Source organism: Taudactylus pleione, unplaced genomic scaffold (genome assembly GCF_031769625.1).
Source record: "Taudactylus pleione unplaced genomic scaffold, aTauple2 ptg000988l, whole genome shotgun sequence".
NCBI lineage: Eukaryota > Metazoa > Chordata > Amphibia > Anura > Myobatrachidae > Taudactylus > Taudactylus pleione.
The window spans coordinates 444,879-457,356 of NW_028285389.1; positions in this window are offsets into that span (position 1 = coordinate 444,879).

A 12,478-nucleotide genomic window follows, 5' to 3' on the forward strand; every position below is an offset into this window, starting at 1 on the left:
AAACTAGGTGAAAAATAATATATAGCTACGTACTGTACTGACGTGACATAGCAGGTATTACACTGACGGGACACATTGATAGAGAATCAGAATTCCGTGTCAGAGGTTAATACTTGCGTCCGGTAGGTTTCTTATGCTTAAATCCCCTATCGCTAGTATTCTTGACCCATAGGTCACAATCCAAAAACTAGGTCACCGCAAATCTCGTGATATCATTTTGAACCTGTGCCCAATTTCCTAAGTAATGTGTTTAATAATCACTTGTGTGGTCATTTCATTCGAATTCGAGGGAATTTAAAATGAAACAATGACGTGCGGAGCCGATTCGCACAAATAAAACAATTAAGATCATGTTGGGTCCTGAACAGCGACACATTTCCCTATCACACAGTCTAGCGATCAGCCCTTAGTGACAGCAGAATATTGTACACAGTTCCCCGGCGACCATTACTTACGTCACTTGGAACTTTCCTGGGGGGACCGATGTCCTTCCAAGGTCCGAGCTTCATCTCTGGCTCCTCACTAGTAGCACGGTCATCTGGTGAGACGCAGCGTTGCTAAGAGCCCAGAGAGTTGATCCTTAGAGTTGCTGCTTCTCTGCTTCACTACATACATTGTTCCTGACAGGTATAAGGTTGACCTGATCCATTTCTCTAAGGTCTAGGTATACCTTACAGTGTAGCAGACACAGTGTGACTGCGGATACGACCTTTGCCCTCACGGTGGGGCTGTGTCTGAGTTGGGAGCAAAGCAAAAAAAGAGCCGGTAACTTTGCACCGTGGTAACACCAGGCTGCACTGCAGGGGGGGCAGATGTAAGATGTGCAGAGAGATTTAGATTTGGGAGGGATGTGTTCAAACTCTAATCTAAATTGCTGTGCAAGAATAAAGCTGTCCAGCATTTATGGGCTACATGCAAAAGCAGACGGTATTTACCCTGCATGCAAACATAATAAATGTATTTGTACCCCTTGCAGTGCTTTATCTGCTCACAAATCAGCCCCAGTATGTGAGCGGACTTTAGATTTAAAAAAAAAAACATTCTAATTAACCGGCTACTGAGTTCTTTCTCAGTCCTGTGCTGAGCCCATTTTGTTACGTTTGTTCTCATCACTTTCCAGACCAACATCATTAGTACTGATATTTATGTACAGTACCCACACAAATAAAGTGCAAGCAAAACAGTCAAAAAAGTGTTTGGCTTTTTTTTCTAAACTCTACGAAGATATTCTTTGTGGTTCTTGCGCTGGCATTAATGCACCCCTCCAAAATTGCAGGAAGCAGGATTCTACGCACTCGGAAATGATAATGCATTTTCTTCTTGATCATTTTTGCTGTTTCAATGTGAACGCTTGTATAGAAATAACATGGCAGCATCCCCAGGTCTTAGCAAGACATCAAAAATGATGCTACAGTACTGCTGTGTTCTGAAGCCTATACTAGCACATGGTAATAGTATAGTGATAGTATGATTTCTGACGTCATCCAGTAAGAGACCTAACAGTTGTCCCTGCTGTTATGCACAATGACGTAAATTAACTATTCAATGTGCTCAATGTTTGGCTTGAATTAAACCATTTATGGGGAACCTTGTATAAAGCCCCCGGAATCATTTGGTCTGGCCCTCGGAGCTTTTTCTACTAGCCTCATCTGGCTAGCAGGGTGCCTAGAATGTCACCCTGCAGCCAGAATCTATGCAGCAGTGCCTCCTGGAACGTCCTTATGATGCTTCAGTCATTTACACCCTGCCCTTACAGCTCCCCGGAGCATCCTTAGGATCCTTCAGTCATTTACACCCTGCCCTTACAGCTCCCCGGAGCATCCTTAGGATCCTTCAGTCATTTACACCCTGCCCTTACAGCCTCCTGGAACGTCCTTATGATGCTTCAGTCATTTACACCCTGCCCTTACAGCTCCCCGGAGCATCCTTAGGATCCTTCAGTCATTTACACCCTGCCCTTACAGCTCCCCGGAGCATCCTTAGGATCCTTCAGTCATTTACACCCTGCCCTTACAGCTCCCCGGAGCATCCTTAGGATCCTTCAGTCATTTACACCCTGCCCTTACAGCGCCCCGGAGCGTCCTTAGGATCCTTCAGTCATTTACACCCTGCACTTACAGCTCCCCGGAGCGTCCTTAGGATGCTTCAGTCATTTACACCCTGCCCTTACAGCGCCCCGGAGCGTCCTTAGGATCCTTCAGTCATTTACACCCTGCCCTTACAGCTCACCGGAGCATCCTTAGGATCCTTCAGTCATTTACACCCTGCCCTTACAGCGCCCCGGAGCGTCCATAGGATCCTTCAGTCATTTACACCCTGTCCTTACAGCTCCCCGGAGCGTCCTTAGGATCCTTCAGTCATTTACACCCTGTCCTTACAGCTCCCCGGAGCGTCCTTAGGATCCTTCAGTCATTTACACCCTGTCCTTACAGCTCCCCGGAGCGTCCTTAGGATCCTTCAGTCATTTACACCCTGTCCTTACAGCTCCCCGGAGCGTCCTTAGGATCCTTCAGTCATTTACACCCTGCCCTTACAGCTCCCCGGAGCATCCTTAGGATCCTTCAGTCATTTACACCCTGCCCTTACAGCTCCCAGGAGCATCCTTAGGATCCTTCAGTCATTTACACCCTGCCCTTACAGCTCCCCGGAGCATCCTTAGGATCCTTCAGTCATTTACACCCTGCCCTTACAGCTCCCCGGAGCGTCCTTAGGATGCTTCAGTCATTTACACCCTGCCCTTACAGCGCCCCGGAGCGTCCTTAGGATCCTTCAGTCATTTACACCCTGCCCTTACAGCTCACCGGAGCATCCTTAGGATCCTTCAGTCATTTACACCCTGCCCTTACAGCGCCCCGGAGCGTCCATAGGATCCTTCAGTCATTTACACCCTGTCCTTACAGCTCCCCGGAGCGTCCTTAGGATCCTTCAGTCATTTACACCCTGTCCTTACAGCTCCCCGGAGCGTCCTTAGGATCCTTCAGTCATTTACACCCTGCCCTTACAGCTCCCCGGAGCGTCCTTAGGATCCTTCAGTCATTTACACCCTGCCCTTACAGCTCCCCGGAGCATCCTTAGGATCCTTCAGTCATTTACACCCTGCCCTTACAGCTCCCCGGAGCATCCTTAGGATCCTTCAGTCATTTACACCCTGCCCTTACAGCTCCCCGGAGCATCCTTAGGATCCTTCAGTCATTTACACCCTGCCCTTACAGCTCCCCGGAGCATCCTTAGGATCCTTCAGTCATTTACACCCTGCCCTTACAGCGCCCCGGAGCGTCCTTAGGATCCTTCAGTCATTTACACCCTGCACTTACAGCTCCCCGGAGCGTCCTTAGGATGCTTCAGTCATTTACACCCTGCCCTTACAGCGCCCCGGAGCGTCCTTAGGATCCTTCAGTCATTTACACCCTGCCCTTACAGCTCACCGGAGCATCCTTAGGATCCTTCAGTCATTTACACCCTGCCCTTACAGCGCCCCGGAGCGTCCATAGGATCCTTCAGTCATTTACACCCTGTCCTTACAGCTCCCCGGAGCGTCCTTAGGATCCTTCAGTCATTTACACCCTGTCCTTACAGCTCCCCGGAGCGTCCTTAGGATCCTTCAGTCATTTACACCCTGTCCTTACAGCTCCCCGGAGCGTCCTTAGGATCCTTCAGTCATTTACACCCTGTCCTTACAGCTCCCCGGAGCGTCCTTAGGATCCTTCAGTCATTTACACCCTGCCCTTACAGCTCCCCGGAGCATCCTTAGGATCCTTCAGTCATTTACACCCTGCCCTTACAGCTCCCAGGAGCATCCTTAGGATCCTTCAGTCATTTACACCCTGCCCTTACAGCTCCCCGGAGCATCCTTAGGATCCTTCAGTCATTTACACCCTGCCCTTACAGCTCCCCGGAGCGTCCTTAGGATGCTTCAGTCATTTACACCCTGCCCTTACAGCGCCCCGGAGCGTCCTTAGGATCCTTCAGTCATTTACACCCTGCCCTTACAGCTCACCGGAGCATCCTTAGGATCCTTCAGTCATTTACACCCTGCCCTTACAGCGCCCCGGAGCGTCCATAGGATCCTTCAGTCATTTACACCCTGTCCTTACAGCTCCCCGGAGCGTCCTTAGGATCCTTCAGTCATTTACACCCTGTCCTTACAGCTCCCCGGAGCGTCCTTAGGATCCTTCAGTCATTTACACCCTGCCCTTACAGCTCCCCGGAGCGTCCTTAGGATCCTTCAGTCATTTACACCCTGCCCTTACAGCTCCCCGGAGCATCCTTAGGATCCTTCAGTCATTTACACCCTGCCCTTACAGCTCCCCGGAGCATCCTTAGGATCCTTCAGTCATTTACACCCTGCCCTTACAGCTCCCCGGAGCATCCTTAGGATCCTTCAGTCATTTACACCCTGCCCTTACAGCTCCCCGGAGCGTCCTTAGGATCCTTCAGTCATTTACACCCTGCCCTTACAGCTCCCCGGAGCATCCTTAGGATCCTTCAGTCATTTACACCCTGCCCTTACAGATCCCCGGAGCATCCTTAGGATCCTTCAGTCATTTACACCCTGCCCTTACAGCTCCCCGGAGCGTCCTTAGGATCCTTCAGTCATTTACACCCTGCCCTTACAGCTCCCAGGAGCATCCTTAGGATCCTTCAGTCATTTACACCCTGCCCTTACAGCTCCCCGGAGCATCCTTAGGATCCTTCAGTCATTTACACCCTGCCCTTACAGCTCCCTGGAGCATCCTTAGGATCCTTCAGTCATTTACACCCTGCCCTTACAGCTCCCCGGAGCATCCTTAGGATCCTTCAGTCATTTACACCCTGCCCTTACAGCTCCCCGGAGCGTCCTTAGGATCCTTCAGTCATTTACACCCTGCCCTTACAGCTCCCCGGAGCGTCCTTAGGATCCTTCAGTCATTTACACCCTGCCCTTACAGCTCCCCGGAGCGTCCTTAGGATCCTTCAGTCATTTACACCCTGCCCTTACAGCTCCCCGGAGCATCCTTAGGATCCTTCAGTCATTTACACCCTGTCCTTACAGCTCCCCGGAGCGTCCTTAGGATCCTTCAGTCATTTACACCCTGTCCTTACAGCTCCCCGGAGCGTCCTTAGGATCCTTCAGTCATTTACACCCTGTCCTTACAGCTCCCCGGAGCGTCCTTAGGATCCTTCAGTCATTTACACCCTGCCCTTACAGCTCCCCGGAGCATCCTTAGGATCCTTCAGTCATTTACACCCTGCCCTTACAGCGCCCCGGAGCATCCTTAGGATCCTTCAGTCATTTACACCCTGCCCTTACAGCTCCCCGGAGCATCCTTAGGATCCTTCAGTCATTTACACCCTGCCCTTACAGATCCCCGGAGCATCCTTAGGATCCTTCAGTCATTTACACCCTGTCCTTACAGCTCCCCGGAGCGTCCTTAGGATCCTTCAGTCATTTACACCCTGCCCTTACAGCTCCCCGGAGCGTCCTTAGGATCCTTCAGTCATTTACACCCTGCCCTTACAGCTCCCCGGAGCATCCTAAGGATCCTTCAGTCATTTACACCCTGTCCTTACAGCTCCCCGGAGCGTCCTTAGGATCCTTCAGTCATTTACACCCTGCCCTTACAGCTCCCCGGAGCGTCCTTAGGATCCTTCAGTCATTTACACCCTGCCCTTACAGCTCCCCGGAGCGTCCTTAGGATCCTTCAGTCATTTACACCCTGTCCTTACAGCTCCCCGGAGCGTCCTTAGGATCCTTCAGTCATTTACACCCTGTCCTTACAGCTCCCCGGAGCGTCCTTAGGATCCTTCAGTCATTTACACCCTGTCCTTACAGCTCCCCGGAGCGTCCTTAGGATCCTTCAGTCATTTACACCCTGCCCTTACAGCTCCCCGGAGCATCCTTAGGATCCTTCAGTCATTTACACCCTGCCCTTACAGCGCCCCGGAGCATCCTTAGGATCCTTCAGTCATTTACACCCTGCCCTTACAGCTCCCCGGAGCATCCTTAGGATCCTTCAGTCATTTACACCCTGCCCTTACAGATCCCCGGAGCATCCTTAGGATCCTTCAGTCATTTACACCCTGCCCTTACATCTCCCCGGAGCATCCTTAGGATCCTTCAGTCATTTACACCCTGCCCTTACAGCTCCCCGGAGCATCCTTAGGATCCTTCAGTCATTTACACCCTGCCCTTACAGCTCCCCGGAGCATCCTTAGGATCCTTCAGTCATTTACACCCTGTCCTTACAGCTCCCCGGAGCGTCCTTAGGATCCTTCAGTCATTTACACCCTGCCCTTACAGCTCCCCGGAGCGTCCTTAGGATCCTTCAGTCATTTACACCCTGCCCTTACAGCTCCCCGGAGCATCCTTAGGATCCTTCAGTCATTTACACCCTGTCCTTACAGCTCCCCGGAGCGTCCTTAGGATCCTTCAGTCATTTACACCCTGTCCTTACAGCTCCCCGGAGCGTCCTTAGGATCCTTCAGTCATTTACACCCTGTCCTTACAGCTCCCCGGAGCGTCCTTAGGATCCTTCAGTCATTTACACCCTGCCCTTACAGCTCCCCGGAGCATCCTTAGGATCCTTCAGTCATTTACACCCTGCCCTTACAGCGCCCCGGAGCATCCTTAGGATCCTTCAGTCATTTACACCCTGCCCTTACAGCTCCCCGGAGCATCCTTAGGATCCTTCAGTCATTTACACCCTGCCCTTACAGATCCCCGGAGCATCCTTAGGATCCTTCAGTCATTTACACCCTGTCCTTACAGCTCCCCGGAGCGTCCTTAGGATCCTTCAGTCATTTACACCCTGCCCTTACAGCTCCCCGGAGCGTCCTTAGGATCCTTCAGTCATTTACACCCTGCCCTTACAGCTCCCCGGAGCATCCTTAGGATCCTTCAGTCATTTACACCCTGTCCTTACAGCTCCCCGGAGCGTCCTTAGGATCCTTCAGTCATTTACACCCTGCCCTTACAGCTCCCCGGAGCGTCCTTAGGATCCTTCAGTCATTTACACCCTGCCCTTACAGCTCCCCGGAGCGTCCTTAGGATCCTTCAGTCATTTACACCCTGTCCTTACAGCTCCCCGGAGCGTCCTTAGGATCCTTCAGTCATTTACACCCTGTCCTTACAGCTCCCCGGAGCGTCCTTAGGATCCTTCAGTCATTTACACCCTGTCCTTACAGCTCCCCGGAGCGTCCTTAGGATCCTTCAGTCATTTACACCCTGCCCTTACAGCTCCCCGGAGCATCCTTAGGATCCTTCAGTCATTTACACCCTGCCCTTACAGCGCCCCGGAGCATCCTTAGGATCCTTCAGTCATTTACACCCTGCCCTTACAGCTCCCCGGAGCATCCTTAGGATCCTTCAGTCATTTACACCCTGCCCTTACAGATCCCCGGAGCATCCTTAGGATCCTTCAGTCATTTACACCCTGCCCTTACAGCTCCCCGGAGCATCCTTAGGATCCTTCAGTCATTTACACCCTGCCCTTACAGCTCCCCGGAGCATCCTTAGGATCCTTCAGTCATTTACACCCTGCCCTTACAGCTCCCCGGAGCATCCTTAGGATCCTTCAGTCATTTACACCCTGCCCTTACAGCTCCCCGGAGCATCCTTAGGATCCTTCAGTCATTTACACCCTGCCCTTACAGCGCCCCGGAGCATCCTTAGGATCCTTCAGTCATTTACACCCTGCCCTTACAGCTCCCCGGAGCATCCTTAGGATCCTTCAGTCATTTACACCCTGCCCTTACAGATCCCCGGAGCATCCTTAGGATCCTTCAGTCATTTACACCCTGCCCTTACAGCGCCCCGGAGCGTCCTTAGGATCCTTCAGTCATTTACACCCTGCACTTACAGCTCCCCGGAGCGTCCTTAGGATGCTTCAGTCATTTACACCCTGCCCTTACAGCGCCCCGGAGCGTCCTTAGGATCCTTCAGTCATTTACACCCTGCCCTTACAGCTCACCGGAGCATCCTTAGGATCCTTCAGTCATTTACACCCTGCCCTTACAGCGCCCCGGAGCGTCCATAGGATCCTTCAGTCATTTACACCCTGTCCTTACAGCTCCCCGGAGCGTCCTTAGGATCCTTCAGTCATTTACACCCTGTCCTTACAGCTCCCCGGAGCGTCCTTAGGATCCTTCAGTCATTTACACCCTGCCCTTACAGCTCCCCGGAGCGTCCTTAGGATCCTTCAGTCATTTACACCCTGCCCTTACAGCTCCCCGGAGCATCCTTAGGATCCTTCAGTCATTTACACCCTGCCCTTACAGCTCCCCGGAGCATCCTTAGGATCCTTCAGTCATTTACACCCTGCCCTTACAGCTCCCCGGAGCATCCTTAGGATCCTTCAGTCATTTACACCCTGCCCTTACAGCTCCCCGGAGCATCCTTAGGATCCTTCAGTCATTTACACCCTGCCCTTACAGCTCCCCGGAGCATCCTTAGGATCCTTCAGTCATTTACACCCTGCCCTTACAGCTCCCCGGAGCATCCTTAGGATCCTTCAGTCATTTACACCCTGCCCTTCCAGCTCCCCGGAGCATCCTTAGGATCCTTCAGTCATTTACACCCTGCCCTTACAGCTCCCCGGAGCGTCCTTAGGATCCTTCAGTCATTTACACCCTGCCCTTACAGCTCCCCGGAGCGTCCTTAGGATCCTTCAGTCATTTACACCCTGCCCTTACAGCTCCCCGGAGCATCCTTAGGATCCTTCAGTCATTTACACCCTGTCCTTACAGCTCCCCGGAGCGTCCTTAGGATCCTTCAGTCATTTACACCCTGTCCTTACAGCTCCCCGGAGCGTCCTTAGGATCCTTCAGTCATTTACACCCTGTCCTTACAGCTCCCCGGAGCGTCCTTAGGATCCTTCAGTCATTTACACCCTGCCCTTACAGCTCCCCGGAGCATCCTTAGGATCCTTCAGTCATTTACACCCTGCCCTTACAGCGCCCCGGAGCATCCTTAGGATCCTTCAGTCATTTACACCCTGCCCTTACAGCTCCCCGGAGCATCCTTAGGATCCTTCAGTCATTTACACCCTGCCCTTACAGATCCCCGGAGCGTCCTTAGGATCCTTCAGTCATTTACACCCTGTCCTTACAGCTCCCCGGAGCGTCCTTAGGATCCTTCAGTCATTTACACCCTGCCCTTACAGCTCCCCGGAGCGTCCTTAGGATCCTTCAGTCATTTACACCCTGCCCTTACAGCTCCCCGGAGCGTCCTTAGGATCCTTCAGTCATTTACACCCTGTCCTTACAGCTCCCCGGAGCGTCCTTAGGATCCTTCAGTCATTTACACCCTGTCCTTACAGCTCCCCGGAGCGTCCTTAGGATCCTTCAGTCATTTACACCCTGCCCTTACAGCTCCCCGGAGCATCCTTAGGATCCTTCAGTCATTTACACCCTGCCCTTACAGCTCCCCGGAGCATCCTTAGGATCCTTCAGTCATTTACACCCTGTCCTTACAGCTCCCCGGAGCGTCCTTAGGATCCTTCAGTCATTTACACCCTGTCCTTACAGCTCCCCGGAGCGTCCTTAGGATCCTTCAGTCATTTACACCCTGTCCTTACAGCTCCCCGGAGCGTCCTTAGGATCCTTCAGTCATTTACACCCTGCCCTTACAGCTCCCCGGAGCATCCTTAGGATCCTTCAGTCATTTACACCCTGCCCTTACAGCGCCCCGGAGCATCCTTAGGATCCTTCAGTCATTTACACCCTGCCCTTACAGCTCCCCGGAGCATCCTTAGGATCCTTCAGTCATTTACACCCTGCCCTTACAGATCCCCGGAGCATCCTTAGGATCCTTCAGTCATTTACACCCTGCCCTTACAGCTCCCCGGAGCATCCTTAGGATCCTTCAGTCATTTACACCCTGCCCTTACAGCTCCCCGGAGCATCCTTAGGATCCTTCAGTCATTTACACCCTGCCCTTACAGCTCCCCGGAGCATCCTTAGGATCCTTCAGTCATTTACACCCTGCCCTTACAGCTCCCCGGAGCATCCTTAGGATCCTTCAGTCATTTACACCCTGCCCTTACAGCGCCCCGGAGCATCCTTAGGATCCTTCAGTCATTTACACCCTGCCCTTACAGCTCCCCGGAGCATCCTTAGGATCCTTCAGTCATTTACACCCTGCCCTTACAGATCCCCGGAGCATCCTTAGGATCCTTCAGTCATTTACACCCTGCCCTTACAGCGCCCCGGAGCGTCCTTAGGATCCTTCAGTCATTTACACCCTGCACTTACAGCTCCCCGGAGCGTCCTTAGGATGCTTCAGTCATTTACACCCTGCCCTTACAGCGCCCCGGAGCGTCCTTAGGATCCTTCAGTCATTTACACCCTGCCCTTACAGCTCACCGGAGCATCCTTAGGATCCTTCAGTCATTTACACCCTGCCCTTACAGCTCCCCGGAGCATCCTTAGGATCCTTCAGTCATTTACACCCTGCCCTTACAGCTCCCCGGAGCATCCTTAGGATCCTTCAGTCATTTACACCCTGCCCTTACAGCTCCCCGGAGCATCCTTAGGATCCTTCAGTCATTTACACCCTGCCCTTACAGCTCCCCGGAGCATCCTTAGGATCCTTCAGTCATTTACACCCTGCCCTTACAGCTCCCCGGAGCATCCTTAGGATCCTTCAGTCATTTACACCCTGCCCTTACAGCTCCCCGGAGCATCCTTAGGATCCTTCAGTCATTTACACCCTGCCCTTACAGCGCCCCGGAGCATCCTTAGGATCCTTCAGTCATTTACACCCTGCCCTTACAGCTCCCCGGAGCATCCTTAGGATCCTTCAGTCATTTACACCCTCCCCTAACAGATCCCCGGAGCATCCTTAGGATCCTTCAGTCATTTACACCCTGCCCTTACAGCGCCCCGGAGCATCCTTAGGATCCTTCAGTCATTTACACCCTGCACTTACAGCTCCCCGGAGCGTCCTTAGGATGCTTCAGTCATTTACACCCTGCCCTTACAGCGCCCCGGAGCGTCCTTAGGATCCTTCAGTCATTTACACCCTGCCCTTACAGCTCCCCGGAGCGTCCTTAGGATCCTTCAGTCATTTACACCCTGCCCTTACAGCTCCCCGGAGCGTCCTTAGGATCCTTCAGTCATTTACATCCTGCCCTTACAGCTCCCCGGAGCGTCCTTAGGATCCTTCAGTCATTTACACCCTGCCCTTGCAGCTCCCCGGAGCGTCCTTAGGATCCTTCAGTCATTTACACCCTGCCCTTACAGCTCCCCGGAGCGTCCTTAGGATCCTTCAGTCATTTACACCCTGCCCTTACAGCTCCCCGGAGCGTCCTTAGGATCCTTCAGTCATTTACACCCTGCCCTTACAGCTCCCCGGAGCATCCTTAGGATCCTTCAGTCATTTACACCCTGCCCTTACAGCTCGCCGGAGCATCCTTAGGATCCTTCAGTCATTTACACCCTGCCCTTACAGCTCCCCGGAGCATCCTTAGGATCCTTCAGTCATTTACACCCTGCCCTTACAGCGCCCCGGAGCGTCCTTAGGATCCTTCAGTCATTTACACCCTGCACTTACAGCTCCCTGGAGCGTCCTTAGGATCCTTCAGTCATTTACACCCTGCCCTTACAGCGCCCCGGAGCGTCCATAGGATCCTTCAGTCATTTACACCCTGTCCTTACAGCTCCCCGGAGCGTCCTTAGGATCCTTCAGTCATTTACACCCTGTCCTTACAGCTCCCCGGAGCGTCCTTAGGATCCTTCAGTCATTTACACCCTGCCCTTACAGCTCCCCGGAGCGTCCTTAGGATCCTTCAGTCATTTACACCCTGCCCTTACAGCTCCCCGGAGTGTCCTTAGGAACCTTCAGTCATTTACACCCTGCCCTTACAGCTCCCCGGAGCGTCCTTAGGATCCTTCAGTCATTTACACCCTGCCCTTACAGCTCCTCGGAGCGTCCTTAGGATCCTTCAGTCATTTACACCTTGCCCTTACAGCTCCCCGGAGCATCCTTAGGATCCTTCAGTCATTTACACCCTGCCCTTACAGCTCCCCGGAGCGTCCTTAGGATCCTTCAGTCATTTACACCCTGCCCTTACATCTCCCCGGAGCATCCTTAGGATCCTTCAGTCATTTACACCCTGCCCTTACAGCTCCTCGGAGCGTCCTTAGGATCCTTCAGTCATTTACACCTTGCCCTTACAGCTCCCCGGAGCGTCCATAGGATCCTTCAGTCATTTACACCCTGCCCTTACAGCTCCCTGGAGCATCCTTAGGATCCTTCAGTCATTTACACCCTGCCCTTCCAGCTCCCTGGAGCATCCTTAGGATCCTTCAGTCATTTACACCCTGCCCTTACAGCGCCCCGGAGCATCCTTAGGATCCTTCAGTCATTTACACCCTGCCCTTACAGCTCCCCAGAAGACGGTGTAGATGTAAGGTACTGGCATGAGAGCGGGTTAGGCTGTTTATGATAAGCTGTACTGGGACCCTTCTCTCACACCCTGCACCACTGGCCGCTCTATAT